Here is a 26814-nt window from a genome sequence, read left to right as displayed (position 1 = left end):
AAGACTGGGTTTTCTTTTTAGTTGTGACCAGCTCATTCCTAAGATGCTAGATGGTATCCACTTTGCCTCTGAACATAAGCAAATTGTAGGCCTAATCTTCAGTTTAGGACTTAAAATTAATGTCGGATGCGATGCCTCTTTAATCGGAAGTTTGGGTTGTGATGAGCTCAACCCCTATCACCAATATCAGCATAGATCCATTGAACTATTATGTGTTATTGTACTTTGTGCTGATTAATATGTGTTTGGTAAATTAGCATGGCACAACACACAATCCCACATCTTGCTAATCGTAGTTGGTAGTTTAACTTAGCAACGATAATAACAAATTATTATGTCATTGCATTATTATGTCATGTCGGGGGTCTATTTGGTGGTCAAAGTAGAAGTAGGGAGCATTGACTTTCTACAATCATGATGAGATATCCAGCCAGAGCCTCAGACTGTAATAAAAAAATAGATGAAAATGCAAACTCTAAAGGCCCTGACGACCATGTTGTATACTTCCAGGCTGGAACAACCTTTACTTGGAATATTGTATATAAATTGTTTGTATACATAAGACTCTTGTAGTGAATGTACTCTTTGATGAAAATACAAAATAAAGATGAAAACTACTTTATGCAAAGAAGAGAAAGTAATTGTGAAGGGTAGCTACAAACAATTGCATTTTAGTGAGCAATGAAAGTTGCTATAATTATTGGGATTGTTTTGGGTAAGTTTATAGATGTGCATTGTGTTTATAGGAATTAATCATAGTGGGGATGCCATTTACATCGAGACATATCGATTTAGTTAAAGTGATAAAACGAAGACCATGATAGTGGTGGATAAAGATTTTATTTGTTGAGCAATCGATATGAGAAGGAGTTTCTTGTTAAACAATAACCTGGAAAACCAATACAACATAATGCACTGTCATCCCTCATTGGTATTGTAACTTACAAGCTCTGTTGTTCTTTACTCATTTTCAAAAACATATAAATTATAAAATAAGCTATTTTGTTGTTTATTTTACTGTTATGTATTGTAAGTGTATATATTGAAATAAATGGTTAAATAAATGTAAGTTGAAAAATGAGCCTTATTTTGTCACTAGTTTATTTACATTGATTTGAATCACATTTTTGAACTAACAGATGATTAAATTATTAATTGCGTAACATTTGAAACATAGAGATACAACATTTACATTAGTAACTGGAAACTATAGATCTATATTATTGTATGAACATAATTTCTGTATTTCATATATGTAAAAGCAATGAGACCATGCTAAATTACAGGATTCAATAACAAAGGAAGCTGATATTGTGCTATATACCTGAGGGTGTAAATATAGAGGTGGGTATTTCCATAGAGGCCTAATGACGAATTAGAATGTGAAAGTTCTATGGTAGAAATATCAAGTATGCAAGAGTGATCATCAGAGGTAACATGGTCATCAGGCAATTCATAGAGAGGGGTCAGTCAGGTTGAACTAGTATATTGCAGTGATTCATCCAATATAGAAACAATAGTTACAAATAACCAGAACCAATTACTGAATATTGTAGTTACCAGTTTTCCTATCCTACTGTTAAAATATGAACCTCATTTTAATATGAGTTGGTGAGTTCATGCCCGGTAACATGAATGTAATAATGGTTCTAAATGTATTTATCTTATTTTATGGTAGATTTCACTATGTGTGCTTACTCTATGGTAAAATTCTTTGAGATCATTTAATATTTAACACACTTAGATTAGTGAATAAATCATCAAAGTGCGATATAAATATGCTGGGTGAAACGTATTAAAACTTGCTTCCAGTTTATCTATTAAAGGATTGTCAAACGTCTTGGTTTTGCTAACTATGACCTGGTGTCCCGAAAAGGGCTCTTAAGACCATAAGATGACTATACATAAAGTTTGGACTATTGAATGTGATGTGAATTTATGCATACTTCATCATACAAATGTTACACTATAGTATTTTTACAAGTTCTGACTGTGACTGTGATGTGAATTTGTGTGTATTTCATCACATAAATTTCACTCTATTTTCACTCATTTCACACCACTATTATGATGTGCTGTGCCTGCATGAGTGTGTTGAGCCATGAATATCATAGACTACCAAGCTATAAGGACGTATGCTAGAACTGATCTAATCTCTGCCAAACCCTGAATACGAGCCTGGAGGCACAGACTTTGGACCAAGGATCAATAATTGTAAATAGACAAACCTGTGTGATAGGATATAGAACACTGAAAAATAAAAATGTTAGAAACTTTAGTCTTTTACTTATTTACCCTTATCACCCTCTGTTTTGGAGGAAACTGCCTTTCAACCAACATTATGAAGATTGCATTAATACTCATGATCTTGGTCATTATAAAATTTATCAAACATAAATCCGTATTTGCCATTATTCATAGACCTTTCCTTGTCTATTATGAAAAAGCTATCCAACACTGGTGGTAAAGACTTTTATATTGATGAAATGAAAAGTCATTATTAATATGATTGTTAAATATAAGGTTTAAAATTTATATTGCCTTGTTTGGATAATATTAGAAAATGTATGTTATTGCATAAATGTTTGCGTACTTTCTAAGTAAAAGCAGTTAATATTTTTATGTTGACCCATTGAGAGAAATTGTATACTATTTGTACTATAAAAAGTCTATTCATGCATATCAGTCCAGTAAAAGTTCTGTTACAATCCAGTCATAGGTCAGTCTCAATTGCATCCATAGTTTCTCAGTCAACCTGTCAGTCATTTGGTTACAGTCTGTTTTCTAACTCTTTATTAACCAATATTGCATAACATTTTTTATTTAAAACACAATATTCTATAAAATTTTCATTGGCCAGTTGTTGTTGATTGTTATAAACAGTACTTGATATACAAACACATACGTTGTCATCAGTCAGGCGTCCAAACAATTAAAAAATATCGTTGAGAAGAAATCGGTTGTTGTATTTAACAACATAAAGGTCGATTCACAAACGGTATGTAATAGTTTAATCATGTCACAGTGTATACAACAACTGACTGTGACTGTGATGTGAATTTGATTAGTTGTGTGAAATGTGTGAAAATAGTGTGAAATTTTTGAAACTGCTTCCAGTTTATATGTTGTCATTAAGCAAGCGTTTAAAAATCCAACAATATCGTTGAGAAGAAACCAGCTGTTGTATTTGACGACATAAAAATCAATTCACACATAACACGTCACAGTTCAATCACATCAGTTACGACACAGTGTATACACCAACTGACTGTGACTGTGATGTGAATTTGTGTGTACTTCGTCACACAAATTTTACACAAATTTCACACATATTTCACACATTTCACACAACTATCATGATATTTGTGTGAAATGTGTGAAATATGTGTGAAATTTGTGTAAAATTTGTGTGACGAAGTACACACAAATTCACATCACAGTCACAGTCAGTTGGTGTATACACGGTGTCGTAACTGATGTGATTGAACTGTGACGTGTTATGTGTGAATTGATTTTTATGTCGTCAAATACAACAGCTGGTTTCTTCTCAACGATATTGTTGGATTTTTAAACGCTTGCTTAATGACAACATATAAACTGGAAGCAGTTTCAAAAATTTCACACTATTTTCACACATTTCACACAACTAATCAAATTCACATCACAGTCACAGTCAGTTGTTGTATACACTGTGACATGATTAAACTATTACATACCGTTTGTGAATCGACCTTTATGTTGTTAAATACAACAACCGATTTCTTCTCAACGATATTTTTTAATTGTTTGGACGCCTGACTGATGACAACGTATGTGTTTGTATATCAAGTACTGTTTATAACAATCAACAACAACTGGCCAATGAAAATTTTATAGAATATTGTGTTTTAAATAAAAAATGTTATGCAATATTGGTTAATAAAGAGTTAGAAAACAGACTGTAACCAAATGACTGACAGGTTGACTGAGAAACTATGGATGCAATTGAGACTGACCTATGACTGGATTGTAACAGAACTTTTACTGGACTGATATGCATGAATAGACTTTTTATAGTACAAATAGTATACAATTTCTCTCAATGGGTCAACATAAAAATATTAACTGCTTTTACTTAGAAAGTACGCAAACATTTATGCAATAACATACATTTTCTAATATTATCCAAACAAGGCAATATAAATTTTAAACCTTATATTTAACAATCATATTAATAATGACTTTTCATTTCATCAATATAAAAGTCTTTACCACCAGTGTTGGATAGCTTTTTCATAATAGACAAGGAAAGGTCTATGAATAATGGCAAATACGGATTTATGTTTGATAAATTTTATAATGACCAAGATCATGAGTATTAATGCAATCTTCATAATGTTGGTTGAAAGGCAGTTTCCTCCAAAACAGAGGGTGATAAGGGTAAATAAGTAAAAGACTAAAGTTTCTAACATTTTTATTTTTCAGTGTTCTATATCCTATCACACAGGTTTGTCTATTTACAATTATTGATCCTTGGTCCAAAGTCTGTGCCTCCAGGCTCGTATTCAGGGTTTGGCAGAGGTTAGATCAGTTCTAGCATACGTCCTTATAGCTTGGTAGTCTATGATATTCATGGCTCAACACACTCATGCAGGCACAGCACATCATAATAGTGGTGTGAAATGAGTGAAAATAGAGTGAAATTTATGTGATGAAATACACACAAATTCACATCACAGTCACAGTCAGAACTTGTAAAAATACTATAGTGTAACATTTGTATGATGAAGTATGCATAAATTCACATCACATTCAATAGTCCAAACTTTATGTATAGTCATCTTATGGTCTTAAGAGCCCTTTTCGGGACACCAGGTCATAGTTAGCAAAACCAAGACGTTTGACAATCCTTTAATAGATAAACTGGAAGCAAGTTTTAATACGTTTCACCCAGCATATTTATATCGCACTTTGATGATTTATTCACTAATCTAAGTGTGTTAAATATTAAATGATCTCAAAGAATTTTACCATAGAGTAAGCACACATAGTGAAATCTACCATAAAATAAGATAAATACATTTAGAACCATTATTACATTCATGTTACCGGGCATGAACTCACCAACTCATATTAAAATGAGGTTCATATTTTAACAGTAGGATAGGAAAACTGGTAACTACAATATTCAGTAATTGGTTCTGGTTATTTGTAACTATTGTTTCTATATTGGATGAATCACTGCAATATACTAGTTCAACCTGACTGACCCCTCTCTATGAATTGCCTGATGACCATGTTACCTCTGATGATCACTCTTGCATACTTGATATTTCTACCATAGAACTTTCACATTCTAATTCGTCATTAGGCCTCTATGGAAATACCCACCTCTATATTTACACCCTCAGGTATATAGCACAATATCAGCTTCCTTTGTTATTGAATCCTGTAATTTAGCATGGTCTCATTGCTTTTACATATATGAAATACAGAAATTATGTTCATACAATAATATAGATCTATAGTTTCCAGTTACTAATGTAAATGTTGTATCTCTATGTTTCAAATGTTACGCAATTAATAATTTAATCATCTGTTAGTTCAAAAATGTGATTCAAATCAATGTAAATAAACTAGTGACAAAATAAGGCTCATTTTTCAACTTACATTTATTTAACCATTTATTTCAATATATACACTTACAATACATAACAGTAAAATAAACAACAAAATAGCTTATTTTATAATTTATATGTTTTTGAAAATGAGTAAAGAACAACAGAGCTTGTAAGTTACAATACCAATGAGGGATGACAGTGCATTATGTTGTATTGGTTTTCCAGGTTATTGTTTAACAAGAAACTCCTTCTCATATCGATTGCTCAACAAATAAAATCTTTATCCACCACTATCATGGTCTTCGTTTTATCACTTTAACTAAATCGATATGTCTCGATGTAAATGGCATCCCCACTATGATTAATTCCTATAAACACAATGCACATCTATAAACTTACCCAAAACAATCCCAATAATTATAGCAACTTTCATTGCTCACTAAAATGCAATTGTTTGTAGCTACCCTTCACAATTACTTTCTCTTCTTTGCATAAAGTAGTTTTCATCTTTATTTTGTATTTTCATCAAAGAGTACATTCACTACAAGAGTCTTATGTATACAAACAATTTATATACAATATTCCAAGTAAAGGTTGTTCCAGCCTGGAAGTATACAACATGGTCGTCAGGGCCTTTAGAGTTTGCATTTTCATCTATTTTTTTATTACAGTCTGAGGCTCTGGCTGGATATCTCATCATGATTGTAGAAAGTCAATGCTCCCTACTTCTACTTTGACCACCAAATAGACCCCCGACATGACATAATAATGCAATGACATAATAATTTGTTATTATCGTTGCTAAGTTAAACTACCAACTACGATTAGCAAGATGTGGGATTGTGTGTTGTGCCATGCTAATTTACCAAACACATATTAATCAGCACAAAGTACAATAACACATAATAGTTCAATGGATCTATGCTGATATTGGTGATAGGGGTTGAGCTCATCACAACCCAAACTTCCGATTAAAGAGGCATCGCATCCGACATTAATTTTAAGTCCTAAACTGAAGATTAGGCCTACAATTTGCTTATGTTCAGAGGCAAAGTGGATACCATCTAGCATCTTAGGAATGAGCTGGTCACAACTAAAAAGAAAACCCAGTCTTTGCACCACACATAAACTGTACACAATTCACCACTTGGGACAAGAAGCAAGCCTGCAATGATACTGTGGAGCAGGACTGAGTTTAAATAATGATTCCAAGTTCTCACGTAAGGTAAAATATAATTTCGGCACGAAATATTTGCCTGATTCCTCGGTAATACATGTTTCAAGACGCTAAAATAGTTGAGTAAAAAACATATTTTTTCAATTTTTCACAAATATTTAATCCAAACTAGAAAAAATCCAATATTTTACCAGAGGTCCCAACACTATGTGTTTCTTGCCATTTAAAGTGATTCCAGCAACACATTATATTTATAAATATTTCAAACCAACTGGTACAAATCTCACATGATACAGACATTAATATGGATTGAAAATATTTTTGGAGTTGGACATTTATATAGAAATGTATAAATAAGCACGATTTTTTAAAAAGTGGCTTAAAATCTCCCCATGTTATTCTCATAGGTAAAACACCAAAAACACCTCTTTATCCTATTCTATCTATTTGCTTGAGATACAGTAAATAAACATATTTAGGCACACTACATTGATTTCAACTTTTGATATAAAACAATAATACAGGGTAAAAATTTAAAAATCTAAAACTTATATGAGTACCATTTGGTAAATAAATTAAATGGTTCCATTTGTATGACAATGTATTATAACATAATATCAGTGTTGGTAATGGTTACAAACTCCATGCATTACTGGTGTGACTTTATCGTTTTAAAATGCTTATTTCTCAAAAACTGCTTGAGATACGACAAATGGTTAAATTTAGGTACACTATATTAGTTCCAACTTTTAAACAACAAAAAACAATAATACAACATAAAAATCAAATACTATTTTAACATTATTTTAAATGAGTACAAATAAATCAAACAGTTATCATGAAAATGTTATAAGTCTATACTTAATTCCATTATTTTAAAAGTCCATTATTAAATATTCTAAATTTGTGATTTAATCACCAGACATCCCTATAACTCAAAAGAATTATATTATTTTATATGAGTACAAATAAATCAAACCATTTTCATTTGTATGCCAATGCATTGTAATATAATAATAGCATTAGTAAATAAAGGTCTGATTTATTGTTTAAAAATACTTATATCTAAAAAAAAGGCTTGATATACAACAAAACAGCTAAAATTCCAGCAACCAAAATAGCCTTCAACATAATAATACAGCATAAAAAGTTAAACAATTTAAAACCATTTACCAGTTTCTTTTGTATGTAAATGTGTTATAATAATATAATTTCAACAATAGCAATAGTTTCAAACTCTAGGTATTACCAGCACGGCACTGTCGGGGGCATGACGATGTTCAAAGTGATGCGCCTCCTATCACTTACATGTTTGTCTAGCTTCTAAAAAAAATATTTATAGCATAAAATTTATATATTAAAATTCTTCATAAACTACTGTTTAATACAATATAAATATAATTTAATTTATGCCACTGTATAATTATTAATTAAGGAAAATATAAAAAGGTTACTCAAAGCAAACATGAAAAAGTAAGTAAGCGAGGATTTTTTTTATTTTTCGGTCAGAGAAAAACTTTCAGTGGAAGAAGTATAGATGATTAGATGTTCCTCAATTTTTGTTTCTAACATTTTTTCATAAGACTTTTAGTTTGTCATCGCTGGGGATCAGAAGTAACCTATGGGTCGGGAGCGCGTCCGAGTTCACGTGCCGAGAGCTGGGTTTTAAAAAAAGTGGTCAAAAAAAGCTCTTCATTTCCAGGCTTGTTTTTTCAGTATTAATAACATTTTTTAACCAAAAAATGCCCCCATATAGCCTCTAAAACGCCAAAAATAGGGTAAAACCATCATATTTTACCTATTTTGGGTGTTTTTTCGCCAAAAAATTTCAAAAGTCCTGGGTCCAAAAACGCCGAAAGTGGGGTCATATTGTCCTATTACCTCTACTCAGATGCTACCCTCAGTGCTGCCTGACGCTGCACTCGGGCGAGCCGCATCCTGTATGCCTCCTTATTTAGTGCGTCTGCCCACACCTCAGCACCGTACAAGAGTACGGACTGGACCGAAGACATTAACAGCCTTCTACGACTGGACCGAGGCCCTCCGACATTGGCCATCAACCGGCTAAGAGAAGAAACCACCCTAGCGGCCTTGTCCGCTGTACGGAAGATCTGATCCCGCCAGCTAAGCTTGCTGTCTACCATGACCCCAAGATACTTGGCAGAACGAACAGTTTGAACCTCGACGGCTCCCACCCTCAACGGCACGATGGTGTCAATCCGTTTTTTTGTCAAAATCACGATCTCGGTTTTGCTCAGAGCAAGCGAGAGACCGTGGTCTGCCATCCATGCGTTTATGGCCGACATATTCCTTAGACACAGCTGTAAATAATAAGCCCATACAGCTACTGGCAACTAAGAGACCTACAGTTTCTAGTGGAATCCGAACCATATTTTTGCCTTGGTATATACGAATTGGTCTAATTATCAGGTTAGTACTGCGGATAGTCGTAGATAGATAGACATGGCTCGTATTAGAATATAGAATATTTTTCATGTTTTATGGATCTCCAATCTTCATTATTTTTACATTTATTAAAAATACATAATAGCAGTGTATTATGTATTAAACTTCTTTAATACTTAAATTGATCATCTACACACAAAAACCGTATTTACCATAAGCAGTATAAAACAATACTCCTCGAAACTAATAATGCATTTAAAAACTAACTATGATTATTGACAACAAACTTTTATTTAACTTCGATCATTGCTTTAAATTCCAAAACAGATTGTTCGAGAAGATCTCCATTGTTATCGTAAGACCTCATAAGTCGTTGCCAGTCAGTATTACCAACGTCAAGAAGGCTTATATTGTGTATGATCCTCTTAGAAAGGCTTGTTACAACGTCTAATGGGAATCGAAATAGTATTTATATACAATTAGCCTCATGATTATTATCATATGAAGAAAATCTACTTGTTTCGTCGTATCAGTGTAGTTTACAATTATTGAGATTTCATTTCATTTCATTTTATTAAACGGCAAACACCATTTTACAAGTGGGTTTAACAAGATAATTAATATTTAAGAAGATGATCAATCAATATTCAATATAATCAATAACAAAGAACGCAATTAATTGAAAGAAATATATCATTAAAAACTATACAAAAACAACAACAAAGAGTAACAACAATTGATAAAGATTTTATAAATTAATAACAAGGATTAAAATATTTAAAAATGAAAACGATACAGTGATAAATACTCTAGACAAAAAGAAAAACTTAAATTGACGAGATAATATTGCTTGACAGTTGGCACTTCCTCTCACTGGTTGTGTGGCCCTTTAGAGGCACTACCAAAAACACTTACTTTACTGCACATATGGCACTTGAAGTGTGGCCCTCAAGAGGCACCACCAAAAGCACAACGACTAAAGCTGGATCTGGTCAGCAGCCCACTTAAACACTATTTTCCTAAAGAGTGGCAAGGAAGACCCGAAGAACTCAAGTTGAGCTGCATTTCCCAGACGATGTAAACGGGGAACTGTGCTATGGTAAGCGTAGGCAGTTGGCTGGTGATGCTTGGAGAAGGGTCGAGATCTCCGGGTGGAGACTGGGACATGGAAGTTAATCATTTCAAGTAGTTCAGGATTGTCCACCTGACCATTGATGATCTTTAAGAGTAGTAGAAGATCAAAAGCGGAGATAAAAATGTCTTTATTGTTCAATAATAACACTCAGTGTGAAGTTGTTTTTATAAATGAGATTTAATCTCAATTAACCTAGAGTTAACAAACTTGGTTAACGTTCCTTCAATTTCAATTGCGTGTCCATCCAAGTAAATCTGGGGGAGCGAGCTGGCGTAGTGGTTAGAGTGCGGGACTTCAGTCCCTGAGGTCCCGTGTTCGATCCCCGCCAAGTCACCAATGGATTTTATCTAAGTGATAATGCCGCAACCCCTAGGGCTAGCCTGAAGTTATGTGAAAAACAATCCCAGGCTCGTGCCTAGCGTCCTAAGGATAAAAAAAATCCAAGTAAATCTACTAGTGTAAACATGTGAATGATACACCATAAAAATATGCCTAATAATTTAACCTATAATTTGTATTTAGTCTAAACAAAATGTATATCTAGCTTAAACGAACCTATTTTCGTAAGCAATGGACTTAAATCAATCGTTATCGTACCGCGGTTGGTAGGTGTAACGGTTGTAAGTGACAAAGCTTGTTTCCTTGTAATCTAAACATCACCATGATGAGAAGATTTAATAATGGTCCAATAATGATTCTTTTTAATGGTTCAATATTGTGGCCAGCTGTTCTTGATCGTTGGGATTTTTATAAAAATAGCTTTGGTAAAAAAACACAGCCGATCCTAGTGCATAGTGAGTAGAACTAAGCTTCTCATCCACCTTCATTTTACACTTATCCTGAATTCATATTTAACCTAAAATACTCAACTTCGTGGTGTTGTTGTCTGAAAAGTAACGATAGTGATACATATGAAAGAAAACATCCGGGTTACCATGAAAAACGTTCCAAACTTACCTCTTGGTTATAATCGACTCCATATGTTACCACGTCCATAATTCCAAAACACTGCTTTTTATACGAGGCATGTTTTTTAAGTAAGTACCGTTTTTAAATTTCTCCGTTCCAGCACTGCAATTGGCATTTTGGACATTTGCGCTGTAAATGTGCATCTATTGGCTAGCCCTAGCCGGAAATTCGACAAAAATCGGCCCTGTTTACATCCGGTTTCGAGCAATTCAAAATGGTGCCGCCAAATGAGACTGCCGCCGACTGTGAAGTGCGCACTGTAATTAGATTTTTAAGTGCTAAAGGTGTGAAATCCATTGACATTTATCGACAGATTAGTGAGGTGTATGGCGAGAACATTATGAGTGACGGAATGGTACGCAAGTGGGTTCAGGGCATCTAAAGACGGCCCCACCAACGTCCATCATGAGCAACGCACTGGGCGGCGTCAATGTCCCCAGTACCCAGTGCGTTGCTCATCATGAACGTTGGTGGCGCCGTCTTTAGATGCCCTTACCCACTTGCGTACCATTCCATCACTCATAATGTTCTCGCCATACACCTCACTAATCTGTCGATAAATTGCAATGGATTTCACACCTTTAGCACTTAAAAATCTAATTACAGCGCGCTTCACAGTCGGCGGCAGTCTCATTTGGCGGCACCATTTTGAATTGCTCGAAACCGGATGTAAACAGGGCAGATTTTTGTCAAATTTCCGGCTAGAGCTAGCCAATAGATGCACATATACAGCGAAAATGTCCGAAATGCCAATCGCAGTGCTGGAACGGAGAAATTTAAAAACGGTACTTACTTAAAAAACATACCTCGTATTTTTAAATTGTTAACGAATGGAAATCGGACTCATCCTTCTCATTATTTGTGCCAAACATTATGTTGTCTCCTCCACTATCGTCCGTTAATTAGCGTGTTGTACAAACCAGCAGTTTCTCTTGTAACATCAAAGATAAAACAGTGTAACTCAAGTTTAAGAACTAATACTTGGTCTCTAGAGAATTTTTTTATAACTACCGTAGTTTCTTTTATCCGACATTACGGAACTACTATTATTATATTACTTGGACAAACTCATGCAATGTGTAACGCTTTAACACTTTTAATTTATACAAATATTAAAACATATTTTTGCAACACACAACTAACTATTTAACTAGTAACAGGAATTTCTTTTGATTTGACAGGAGACAAATCATTTCTTGGCAAATTATTGCCTGCATATCCGAGTGTTCATACCACTCACTTTTAAATCTCAAGTCCACTAGTTGGATCCAAAGCGGGTTATGTAGTTTGACATAGCTACCAATTAGTGATGCTGCCGAACAAAAACTTAACGTTATATACAGGTCAGGTTTTGAACTCTCCTCTTTCAACAAATAAAAATGTACCATTTTAGGACTCGACAAGAGGTATTTCAATGTTTACTAATATCCTTAAACCCTGGTGGTTCATATCATCTAAATCATTATATGGTTTGTACGTTGATATAAATATGCTGCCTGTCACACTACAACTTGAAAACAATTGAAACAAATTCGTGTCATCTGCCAGAAATGAAATCCGTCAAACGTTTTCAACACATTGTTTGTGACAGCTTACAACATGAGTGTGTCTCTCAATGGTGATACTTATAAACTGTTTTAACACAAAATAACCCCTTGCTTAGATAAATAACTCAAGCAATAAAACAATGCCTGGGGTAGTTTCCAACATCAAATAGTCTTAGAATTAATCTGCAAAATGAAGCATCTTGTCGCATGTATCACAATGTAAAACGTTTGTAAAAAATGGTGTTTGCCGTAAAAATAAATAAATAAATCTGTTTATTTTATGATCAAGCTCTAACTAACAACAAAAGGCTTAAAGTAGGTTTCTCTAACCTACTTGAAGTATTTTGTTCAATTACATTTTTAGGTCAATTTGAATTCAATACAACAAATACAGTAATATATACGTCTAATAACACTTGCAATAATATATTTACACTTATACTGTTGACTTACAAGACGGTAAATACATGTAAAAGTTGGTAAGTGGTGATCGATTTTGATTGGACACTCCAATCATCATCAGACCCAATAGGCGAATGACAAGAATCAAAATGGCGTTCCCTTATATACTATTGGTTACCGGAAGTACCGGCCAATAAGTTTCTATAAGTACAACTGGAGTCAAAATTTACTTGTTCATTATTGTCGGGACCAAGTAAGTTTGCAGTTGGTGGCAGCCAATCACAAGACAAGGCTAGTGCGACGTTGCCACATCGCCCGTTGACAACACTAATTAAAATATACTAAGCAATATATTAAAATCAGCTGGTATTAACAGATTTGGCAACACCGCACAGTTCTCATTAGTTCATTCAAACCATATGGTAAATAGGCTCCTCCCTCAACTGCAAACTTACGTGGTCCCGACTATAATGAGCTTATTTCTATTTTTACATTTTTCCTTATAAATATACAATTCTTCCCAAGCATTCATCACATTTCCTTTCTTACAATTCTTTAATATAAATACATTGTCTTCAATTTTTCCTAATGAGTGGCCATTTTGTAACAAGTGCTGTGCGACATTTGATCTTTCCGGTTTGTTGTTTCTCCATGCAGATGTGTGGTTTTTGAATAGTTTAATAAAGTTTACAGTTTGTCTAATATAATAATACAATCACAACAATTTATTTTACAATTTACAATTTATTTTGTAGATGCCTGAAGAGTCGAATTTTTTATAATCTTCTATATGTGGATGCAGTATATTACTCAAAGTGTTCTGGGTCCTGAAGGCCATTGATACTCCATATTTCTTGAATTTGTTAGCGATCCTTTGTGTCATAGTTCCGTGTAGCTAAATGTAGCATATCTGGTGTTTTCTTCTTTGATTTCTTACAACGTTGTCATATTTTGACGTTTTTTCTGGTTGTCTATTTTCCGTCTCGTCTTTCTTGCGATATCTTCTATTGTTTGAAGTTTATATCCATTAGATTGTGCTATCCTCTTTATGGTATTCAATTCCACGTATAGAAGATTATAACAAATTCGACTCTTCAGGCATCTACAAAATAAATTGGGTACTTCAGTATTAAACGGAGGCCACATTTTGTCAGCGCGCTGCGGCGGTTATGTTAGGTTGGGTTATCGTAAATATTATGTGTGTAGGACTTTCCTCGCTTCGTTATGAATCGAACGATACTTTCTATTATGATAACCCAACCTAACATAACCGCCGCAGCGCGCTGACAAAATGTGGCCTCCGTTTAATACTGAAGTACCATAAATTGTAACGATTGTGATTATGTTTATATTGGACAAACTGTAAACGTTATTAAACTATTCAAAAACCACACATCTGCATGGAGAAACAACAAACCGGAAAGATCAAATGTCGCACAGTTATAATGCAATAAAAATGTTCAACTATCTTCCCTCTCACCTCAAAGCAGTATAAAACCATCTGAAATTAAAAAAAAACCTGAAATCTTTTCTTTAAAAAAAGCTTATTACAGCGTCCGTAAGTTCCTGGCTGACGGTTAAAAAACTATCAAACTTGTTTGATCATAGGTATTCTTAGTGTAAGTTAAAAAAAACAGTTATTATTTCTTATTGAAGTCAAGAAACTGTATGTTTTGTTAAATGACATGACCAATGCATGTATATGTTATTTTGGTTAAATAAATGACTTATTGACTTATTATTGACTTAAGTGAAATGAACGTAAGCCTGCAGTAATATGAAATAAAGTTTTGTGAATGTCTTGACGTAATACGAACCTAAATTAATATATTTTTTTAGTAAATAAGCTAATTGCCAAACAGGAGCTATGCTCTCTAAAATCGTAGGTAAACAAAAATGTAATGATTATTAAGACTCATATGAAGAGCTTTAATGCATGCACTTCTAAATAGTCGCTTGCCAAAAGCAGAGTTAGTTCACAAGGTTAACGAATAGGAAACCAGTAATAGATTAAGTTAAAGATCAGATTTAGGTTGCAGTTCATTGCTTTAAGGTCTTGTGGAGCCTAGAAAATCAAAGTTTGCAAATATCTGGAGGTTAAGAGAACAAAGCAAAGTTCCGGGCCTTTCTGAAGCCACAATAGTCGGCCTCGTCACCACAGTTCCGGAAACGAGACGCGGTTATAGGTTTGTCAGGTCTGTAATGGTTTTGCAATAACTGATTGTTGAAGTGACCTGGTTTTGATCCAAATTTGTTTGTTAGTCAGAATATCAATGCGCAGTTCAATACAGTCGTTTCATTAGCTCCTCTCATGGTCTACTGTCATTGCTCCTATGAAGATTTGATTCAATGCCAATCGTCAAATAATCGCACAACGAGAAAAAACTTTGAGATATATATAAAAAAAAATAATTTATATATATATATATATATATATATATATATCTTTATATGTGTAATATCATTTTACCCATTAGTCACCTTACATTACAGAATTTTGGAGAAAGCTGATTCTTTATGTTTTCTCAATCTATCCTAGTAAGTTTAAAAATAAAGTACAGATCACGAACCAATTTTAATAATACGGCACATTTTGTATTTGTAGATTAAATAAATGAATTGTAAACAAGTTCATGAGAATGAATGATTTTTAATTATTAAGTTGGCACAATGGCTTGTAGTGCTAAAAATAATGTCATCCAGGAATATTCAATAACAATGGAATTTTGATTCCAAGGACCGAAAAAAAAATTGCTAGAGGAAATTAGGAGTCATTACAAACATATTTTACTGCTAAGATTTTTAGTATATGTTCCATAAAATTTAGCAACTGGACTTGTAAGTCCCCAATATACAGGGTGAGTTTTAAATGAATTCTCCCCCCCCTTTTTTTTCTACATTTCTTAAGATATCAACTCCGGACCACATCAGATCATTGTAGAGTAGTAGGTACTTCATTTTGACTGGGTATATATTTGTTAGCCGCCATCTTGGTTCCCCCATATTGGATACCAAGTTTTTTTTCAAATGCAAAGGTATGATTGTGGCCCATTATTTCAAACATGAACTTTACGCTGATTACAATGCCGCAATTGGTTTTTAAAAATCTTGATCCGTTCTAAAGTTATGAGGACTTTTTATAACTTTATTTTTAAGCCCATTTTAACATTGTGCATTTACAAACTAAGACCATAATCTCAAAATAGTGCTAGATATATAAAAATTATACACCACCATTCAATGTCGACCTATTTTCACTTAAATGACGGATGTAATTTTTTTGGCCGCCATCTTGGATCCGCCATTTTTAAATGTGATCAATTAATTTAAATATGAAGGTGGTGTTGTGACCCATTGTTTTGAACTACTTTTTTATACTGGACGCAAATCCACAATTCGTTTTTGGTTATCAAGCTTTCTTGATGAAATATTAAAATTCTCTTATTTAAAATTTCAATATTTTTAAGAACCGTATACAAATAAATAAATAAATAAATATAAGAACCAAAGATGCAAATAAAAAATGGATTAAGGCATTGAGTTCAGCATGAAAAGGTAGCTCAAAATGATGGGTCACAATATTTAAATTAATTTGTAGGATTTCAAAATGGCGGATCCAAGATGGCGGCCGAAAAAATTACATCCGTCATAACCAAGTCAAAATAGGTCGACAATGAATGGTAGTGTATACTTATCTTTATCTAATACTATTTTGAGATTATAGCCTTAGTTTGTAAATGCACAATGTTAAAATGGGCTAAAATAAATGTATACAGAGTCCTCATAACTTTAGAACGGATCAAGATTTTTAAAAACTAATTGCGGCATTGTAATCAGCGTAACATCCTCGTCTGAAATAATGGGTCACAACCCTACCGTTACTTTGAAAAAAAATATTTGTATCCAAAATGGCGGATCCAAGATGGCGGCCAAAAATGTATACCCAGCCAAAATGAAGTACTTACTAGCCTACTCTACAATGATCTGACGCGGTCCGGAGATTTATTTATATTTTATACACGGCAAACGCCATTTTACAGGAGAGTTGAGTTGAGATTGATAGTTATAGTGCGATCAATAATTAAATATTTTAACAAATATGAAATACTAATAAATAATATGAAATATAATAATATGAAATGCGATAACAATACAGTTTTGATTAATAAATATCATGATTTACAGGACGTGACAGCTATACAGGCATGTTGCACGAAAAACAATATAAATAGACAATTTAACAACAAAAACAATCATAAAATATACTATTAGCAACAAAAACTACATGACAAACCATTTTGAACAAGTCAATATAGATCAATTACAACAAAAACAATATAAATAGACTATTTAACAACAACAACAAAATAAATAGACCATACAACAGTAAAACAGAAGGAGAAACAGATGAGTGACATTATTAACAATATTTCACTACATGTGCATTCTTCTGAGTACGGCACTCGTTTCGGACTTGAAGGAGGAGACACTGCGGCCAAAGAAATGAGATGATATCTTAAAAAATGTAGAAAAAAGTAGGGGGGGGGGGAACTCATTTAAAATTCACCCTGTATATTTAGTGCAAAGGCATAAGCTTGATAATGCCGACCCTTTGAATAGGTTATGAACTTTGAACTTACTATAACTATAAAACAGATTTGGTAGAACTTAAACAAACAAATTATGCTGGACATATTTTTAAAACACACTTCTCAACACTTGATGAGCCGATGCAGTAAACAATGTCCAACGTTATTACTCAGAAAACTACTATTTAAATGTTAACTAAGTAAATTAACTAAGAAAATGACGAGCATTACGAAGTATGACGAAGTTCAAAAAAAGTTCAATAAATGCGAGAAAAAAAATTTTCTGAACAAAATAAGCAATACAATACCTTTACACGATATTCAGTAGCAATTATTAATCTTAATTATATAAGTGGATTATATATCCCATATTGTCATCGAACGATTTCACATAAACTCCATACTAACATAATATATAAGTTTTCTTGAGGATTTAATTTAATTGTCATTATAGATCAACCACACACTACATCAAAGTAATTTTAGAGATTAGAAGGTTATCAGAGAACGTAAATGTACTGTAACACGAAAATGCCTTTGATTTTATCTAATCAACACCTGTACTTTCAATATTATACTCCTCTGTTAATGAGGCAACATGGTAGTGTGTAATGCATTGTAATACATTATAAGATTTGGATTGTTTATATAACTTATAATGTATTATGTTTATGTGGAATCCTTCGATGGCAATATGGGATATATAATCCACTCATATAATTAAGTTTAATAATTACTACTTAATATCGTGTAAAGGTATTGTATTGCTTATTTTGTTAGGAAAAAAATTATATAACACTTCTTTATTATATGAGTATAAGTTAATCCTATACATATTTATTAATATACACTATTATTTCATCGTTGGTTTCTGTTTTATTTTATTGATAGTGTATTAATTAGTTATTCAAATGTCCAGTTAGTGCCTGAAACTCTGTATAACACAGAACCTTAGTCTTCTTGTAGACGAGTGGTTATAATCCTCACCTATGACTCTGAAGACTCGATCCCTAACGGTAACATTTCTGGGATATATTTTTTCGTTATTTAGCTAGGTATCAAATTATGGTGATATCTGACAAAGGTTGGCATTAGAAATAAAGTAAAAAACAAAAGTTTAGCTGTTCCGTTACATACAACCTTTCAATTGTCAATGGCATTAAACACGCACACATAAATAACTCCTTGCTAGTTAATTAACTAAACGTTAAACATATGAGAATCTAATGTTATACAGCCACGACGGGAACTAATAGGCTTACTTACAGCAGTGTAGAGATATAAAAAATCTGATCAAGGTTTAAACTATTGTTTCTACCGTTTCGGCATCACAATGTCATCATCTTATGTAGATCTTGGTTAAGCAGCATTGATTATAGGTACAGCCTTTGAGCTGATTGACAAGGGTCAGGGGCTAAACACGTGGATTTTTAAGATTCCAGTCACACGATTATCTACTTTGAAAATCCCGACCCCGTAAAATCTACTTCCCTATCTGAAATGAACTATTCACAGTTAGAAATAAAATTACGATTAATGACATATTGCAGGTACAAAGAGAAGGTGAAAATATCATTTATCAAAGACTTAATATATTTAAATATATTTATATTTAAATTTTAGAAAGTAAAACGTTGCAGGTGTTTTATAACTTCAAAATACTAAAACAAAAACATGCTAGAAGTAGAATCTTGAGATTTGAAGTTATATATAAATATACTAATAAAGTCAAGAAAGTACTAAACAGGTTAAGCCCTTTCTTGATTTATGACATCTTTTGCTACTATAAACCTCAAAGTAACACTCTTTGATGTTGCTTAAGTGTACTTATATACATACATTATTGCTTAAGTACATGGTATATCTAGACCCTATTGAACAATAATGTAGCCTATATTGGCAGACACCCCCCTTGAAGTTGAGCTGGTACTCTTTGCTTAGCATGTACTGCACTTAAGTTGGACCAATAAAGTAGTACAGTATGTCAAGGAATACTTATATGTATAAACTAAACAGCAGCTTGGTCTGATGAGCCAGCCATCGCTCGTTTGAAACCAGATGACTGCAATAACATATCGCTTTAATCACCTCTCCATGTACATTTTTTTCAATAAACGTTATTATCACATTATTGAAAATATTTTGTAATGCTCTTTGGATCGTTTCACATACCAGTGCGTCTAGGAAACAGTCAGTTGAGTTTTAAAATAAAAATTGATAGCACTTTAATTATTATGTGATATTATAGTTAATGTTGAGATAGAATCTCATATTTTATTGTAGTGAGGTATAGGGGTTTATATATAATCAATTAGATAGTGATGGCCTTTGAATTTTATGTTACGAGGTATTAATATTAAGTCATGAAAATATCCTCCTGATGTTTATAGCCACTCGTGTACAAGCTGCTTGTCATAAAAGTCTTAACCTTTTTACTTGTTGCACTTAATGGAACTTTGTGTTATTGTGGAAGTATAAACATAAACAATGTTTGTTTATAATATAAATCTTGCAAAGTATCATCTAAAATAAAGATAGTTATCCCAGGAGGTAAACAATATAAATATTCAATGTACTAGTTCTAAAGGGTTAAAAGTATGAATTGCATATACTTTTATTCGTTAATTACTCTAAAAAGTACTTCCCAATCATTCAAGTGTATTTTAAAGACTCGCATAAATTTGATTGTAAGGGTGGAATGGACATCCCCAACTGGATGAGAAACGTCCCCTTACTCACCGTAATCTTTTCTCAGAACTATGTTGAAATAAACACTTCGGTTAAACCTCTCTTTACTTCTTTAATAGTGTTGTGACATTTTAGCAAAATTTTTTTTACATTTTATTGTGTTTATCACTTTCCACTGAGTTCAATCACATGTTGTATTTATTGATGCCTAACTGGTAAAATAGGGTGGTTATAATTGATGTTCTAGACACGATTGTCTGTATCTAAACCCAAACTCACAGGACAACACCTTTGTCTATTGATGGAACAGAATCATTCAATATCTAAAAGTCAATGGTAAAACCTAGGGCGTCACGGCAACAGACATCCCCGAAGAAAATTATTCAAATATATTTTTTTACTCTTGTATTTTATATTTGGCTCAGGTTACTAAAAGGGACTTGGTATGTTATGTTGGTATGTATGTTTACCTGATGCCATTATTTGAAATAATTAACATCTTAAAATGTTCCAACGGTAAAAAATAATTTTACAAATTATATTTTTACAAGTGGCATGCTATATTAAATTACGATCTGTAAAAGTGTGCTGTATAGTTCAGAAAATCCTGACAGTACCAACAAAATAAGAAAATTGTTGTTATTGATATCTTTTAGATGATTTTTTTCTTCAATAAATAAAGCAGCACGTAGAAGAACAAAAACTCACATCTAAATATAAACAATTTAAATAACAAAGAAAGCATAAACAGGCAAAGGTGAAAATTAAATAACTATGTTACGTTCTATGTATGTATGTCATAGAATACATACATAGAAATAACTATGTTACGTATGTTACCCAATAGTGTATTGTTCTTATCATTGGTTGCAGGCTGACCTATTTAGGAGACAACCAAAAATAAAGGTCTCCATATTAGGGATATTCATCCACAAATATCCCAAATAATTTCTATGGCTTTAGTTAATTTGTTGTTATGTACTTTCAGGTCAATTTTGTAAAGTATTACTGATGTACATGGATTAATTGTAGATATTTAGACATATTTTTTATTTCAAAACTTTAGTTAAGTTAAATTTCATTAAAGTAATTCAGTATTTATTTTCCTCAAAACTTTCAGCATATTGTTACTGTCAGGGGATATGGCAATTCTAAAAATGTATAACTTCAGAGTTGGGTACGATTTTATTTTATATCGTTTGTATTTTTTGAAATTTTAGACCCTACTGTAAAACAATAATCGATATTTATCACTAAGAATACTTATGAATGTGCAAATCATGTACTATCAGGTTATAGCACTGTAAACACACGTTGCCAAAGATGTTGTTGTAGTGTGTGAAGCAATAAAGCATGCAAAGCAGGAGGTACAGAATCATGTTGACCACATCAAGGGACCCTGTCACTGCGAGTATACCCATAACAACCCCAAACAGGGGGATATCTGTTTTATTAACGGCTTCCTGTGCTTGACATATGAAGGCTGGCAAGTAAATACTCTAACACCTGTGTATTCTATCTTCGTAAAAAGTAACACACTTTGATGTTGCTTTAGTGACAGATTTTGGCAAATCCAGTTTGTTTTACTTAACAATTGCTTATAACAAACGAGGATTTATTTTGTTCTGTATGTTTGCTTGTAAAAGAGTGTTTCCGGAGGAGTATCTGGTTTAAAAAAAAATGTACTCGTGACAAGATAATTTGCCATTTATTAAATTGAAGTAAAAATAATTTTTTCGTTAAATATTTTTCAACTATTGGATGACTAATATGAAAATTTTGTCGCTTGGACTGAATAATTCTTGTCTCCAATAAACTAAAGGATACACATAGTTAAATGAAGTAGCTTGAAAAATGTTTAATATTTAATTCAGGAAGAAGGAAACATAGAGAAACAAAAATACATTTTTAATTTATTAAGGTAGGTTAAAGTTATTTCTAAATAGAAAATCAAAGTAACAGAAAGACATTTTAAATTTTAGAATTGATTTTTTTCAGTTCTTTTCAACTCTCTGAATATGTGATCTCATAATAAAAATAAATTTGATTCCTTTACAGAAATTCTTAAAAGAATCCGTTTGGTTTCATCTTGATAATTGTTATTGATTAAATGTTGCATGTTTAATTACTAAATTACTTATCTTTAATTACTTTTCTTGTTTATGAGTTTACCGTATTTATTGTTCTAATGGATAATCGATTTGAACCTATATCACAATTCAGAATATGCCAATAGGTACATGTAAAACAGCAAATACTGCTATAAAACGGAACCAGCCCTTGACTAACTCATGACAACTTGCTTGCCACTATAAATTCCATTAGGTACAATCTAATGCTAAAAGCCAGCGAGACATTGTACATGGTAGGTCTGATGTGTTAATGGTAGAGGCTCTTTGGGGGGCCTTTTACTGTTATCTGCCTTATCAGTTTTATTTTAATTAGTATTGTAATGTCTTTGTAATTACATTAATTAGACTTTAAAGGTAATTAAAGAGGTGACAAACAGCATGCAAATCACAAAAGAAACTGTATAGATCAAATATATAAACAAATTATGTTACTCACCCGAAAGTAATAATGTTTATATATATTGAAGGGAACTTTCAAAAACTTCCAAACCATTGGGCTAGAGTCAATGTCGTAATGTTTAAGTTTATGGTCCATACCGTTTCTGTTCTAATATCCGTAATTTAAAATTTCAATTCTGATGTATTGCATTTAAGTCAACAGGTGGTCTTATGCCGTTTTTTATGTACTGCTTTGTCAAATACTGCTTCCATAAGGATTACATTGAAACTTAAAACCCCATGGGGCGGATTCCTGGGATAAATCTTTTATGCCTTTTAGATTTCTACTCTTTGTGTACAGCGCTCACTAATATAGTATTTATCATCATGCAAAATTTGAAAACGATTGCTTCAACCATCTAGGAGGAGTTTGTATATGAAGAAAAGAATAGGAGTCCAAGCAAACACAATAGGTAACAAAACAACATTGATTTATCGAATGTATTTATTAACTGTTATTTATCCAAGACTTTATTAAGCGTTCATTTTATTGTGCTATAGAAAATATATCAGTAGCTGCAATTTTAGAGAATGCATTTTTAGTACATAATTATTTGTATGGATGAATCAAACCTATTCGTTAAATGATTCCATTTAAAACATCTTTTAATTACCCTAAATTGACTTAGTTTTACTGGAAATCTTTTAAGTATTTACAGGTAAGGATTTTAGCACCATTAACGAAGTAAACAAGAGCTTTATCTTAAGTGTTTATTTCAATGTGTTCCGAGAAAGGATTAAGTAGAGTGTGGGGGTGTTTCTTAGTTTCTCCAGTGGAGATTAACTGTTTCCAGTCCTTTTAATGTCAATGAGATGTCTTTCCTAAATGTAGTTTTAGAATTGGAATTTAAACTTAATCATTTGTTATCATCTTTAGTGCAATAAATATAAGATATGGACATAGTATTGCCACAATGTATTTGAAAATTAAATGTATGGCTTAATGTTTTTTCTGCTTTTTAGAAGGTCGTAAATCTTGGATGACATGGTTAAAGAAATATAAAAAATGAAATTAGGCAAATTGCAATTTTCAAAGTCTGCCGGTTTTCTGTGGCGGTGGTATTTGAAATGCATACAGTTAAACCTTATTTAACTGTTCAGACCATCAACCACAAATTAATAATTAATGTTAAATAGCTGAAATTATGGATACTAAATCTAAATCATACACCTATAGAGAAGTTAATATACTCTCATCCGTCAAATTCTGCTGGTAAAAAGTCATTCCGAGTATGGTCATGTGTCGTTCATGTATTATTTCACAGTATTATACAATTGAACCTGTTACAGTTGAAAACTGCATGAAATCAAACTAAGAAGCGTGTGATTGTGAGCTAAAATTGCTAAAAATGTTTACATAAAATAACTTACTACTTTTTCAATTTCCACTACAGGCTCAAAACATGTTTAGTATTCAAACTTTACTTTTACTACGTTGATGTATGTGAACTAAATGTAACAACCAAAGCAAGAATGATAGTGGTTGTATATTTGACAGAATGTGTACTTCAATGTTTAAAATGACACTGTGTACTAATAACACTTTCCCTTCAGTTAAAATAAACTTTATCCACATAGCATCGTCTATAGTAAAATAATAACTATTTAGATATTGTTTTATATTTTAGTCTACATTTAATACTGAAATTAGATCTTGTCAGACATATTTAATTTAGAGCAGAAGGAATGTTCTATTGGGAGATATTATTGAATGTATCGGCCAATGGGTTTCTTAATTGGATTATACAGACCAATTCCACTGGAAAGCGCTACGTCGACTTCATTTAGTGCAGAAAAATCAGCTCAAGCGATATTACAGATGTTCGAGGAAAGAACTTTTTTTGGCTACACAGTATAAATAAGATAAAAACGTATTACATGTCTTTTTCACAGTACTCTCTGTGTAATGCAAATTTAACTATTTGTTATTTTAGTACGTATCCACAATTAACTTTGATTTATTTATCTTCTTCAGAGACGGTCTATCTAAGTTATTGCTTTGATATTAAGTGGGCACATATTTACTTAGTTCCTACTTACCTAATTTGTCAATTTTATATTTAAATGTATATATTTTATGATGAAGGTATTTATTTTTACTGCTTAATTATTGTCATTCTAAAGCTGTAGTAGTTATGTCCGTCTTATAAAGCGCGGTTTTTTCAAGTTTCGGAGAGAAAATTTTTATTAAACTCAAAACCTTTGGTCGTTTTCGTCTTAAAGTTCTTTAGTTTCTAATCGTTTTTCTTACGTTCTTTACACTGCAAAGCTTTACAAAATCTCTAGAAAGCCTGAATGAAACATAAGGTTTGCTGTTTGCTTAAAATACTCGAAGAATATCTTTAAAATAAGTTAAGGAGTTCTTAAAAAGCTTTCTTAATCAGATAATTTTTAATTTGATTTTCAATGAGTTGACAATTTTCTTTTAATTAAAATTTGCACCTGTTCAAAGCATGTCTTACCAATAAGGTTTGTTTAAGTATTATAAAATCCTAAATCTTTAGTAAAAACATATTTTAAATTTTTAGCGTGCTTATAAAAGTGTTGTTAAACTTCACTTTAATGTAATTTGACATATTTGCCTATAGAACATACCTAGCTATATATTTATTTATTCATTTAACTAGTTATTGTCTATAACTAAATATTTCAGTCCAGTCAATCCGTTGTAAAATCCGTTGTCTTCTGGACGGTCTTCTGGGGCTATGCCCGGCGATGGCTGATCATGTGGAGTAGCCAATAATTATAAACTCGTTGATTGTCGTAGTTCACTGGAATTTTGTTGTAATTTGGATCAAATGCTAGTCATCACTTTCTTGGTGTGTCTCCACACTACTAGCTTCGTCTTCTTGCTGGCGCTCCTGGGTTTTCATTTTTTCTACATATCGGTGGCGTATAACAGTAATCATCACCGCGCCCCCTACGACTCCTAGGTAGGAGTATGCACTGAGTTTTAGAAGAAGCGGTAATTTATATTTATACATGTTTCCTAATGGTTTGAATGATTGATTAAAAAGTATGTTGTTTCCTAGGCAATTTTAACCTATTTCAGTATTCACAATTTATTTTATCTCCAACGTTACCAATTCTACGAATGGTGTCTTGTATATATTTTCGACAGAGATTAAGTTTTCTCTACTACTTTTGAAAATTAACTTTAAACATACTTTGATAGTTATAAAGAATTACGATTATTATGTGTAAATCATAAGCGTTTTCTTTGTGTTTATTTTAATTTTTAAATCCAATTATTATTTTATTTTGTTAGCACTGTTTTTTATCGATGATCTTCGCAAATAAAATTTGTTTACGTTAAAACAACCAACATTTTACAAACATTCGAACTTATGGCATACAGCGTTTTCTGAAAAAGTAAAACCGTTAACGTTTAGTGTCCAGGTTTATGAGCCATGCCAACTGGCCAACTGGTACTGGGATGATTATGATAAGGTATATACATTGATTTTGGTTTCTCTTGTCAGCCATTTGGACTAAGTGTTTTTCTAACGGCCAATATTTACAGTACTTTACAGCGTTAAGCTTCCATTTTCAACTATAATTTTAGTAGGCTATACCGAAACCGACAGACAGTCATTTAAACATAAAGAAACCATCAACATGTAAACCACTAATAACGATAGTTTGCCGACAAAACATTTGCCTAACACGAGTTAAAGTCTTTCATAGCATAAGCTTAATTCTTTTCTAGCAGTTATCATCACTTAGCCATT

General features: G+C 32.4%; 1 protein-coding gene across 1 annotated transcript in view; it reads left to right on the top strand.

Annotated features, from left to right (window-relative positions):
- Window positions 1-26814, top strand: part of LOC129003290 (phorbol ester/diacylglycerol-binding protein unc-13-like) — a 177856-nt gene that overhangs the window by 106105 nt on the left and 44937 nt on the right. The gene's annotated exons all lie outside the window — the stretch shown is intronic.

Source organism: Macrosteles quadrilineatus, unplaced genomic scaffold (assembly GCF_028750875.1).
Source record: "Macrosteles quadrilineatus isolate MER2022 unplaced genomic scaffold, UCM_ALF_1.0 Scaffold_9__3_contigs__length_116548681, whole genome shotgun sequence".
Lineage (NCBI taxonomy): Eukaryota > Metazoa > Arthropoda > Insecta > Hemiptera > Cicadellidae > Macrosteles > Macrosteles quadrilineatus.
Note: the sequence above shows the minus strand (reverse complement) of the source record. Positions and strands in the feature narration are given on the sequence as shown.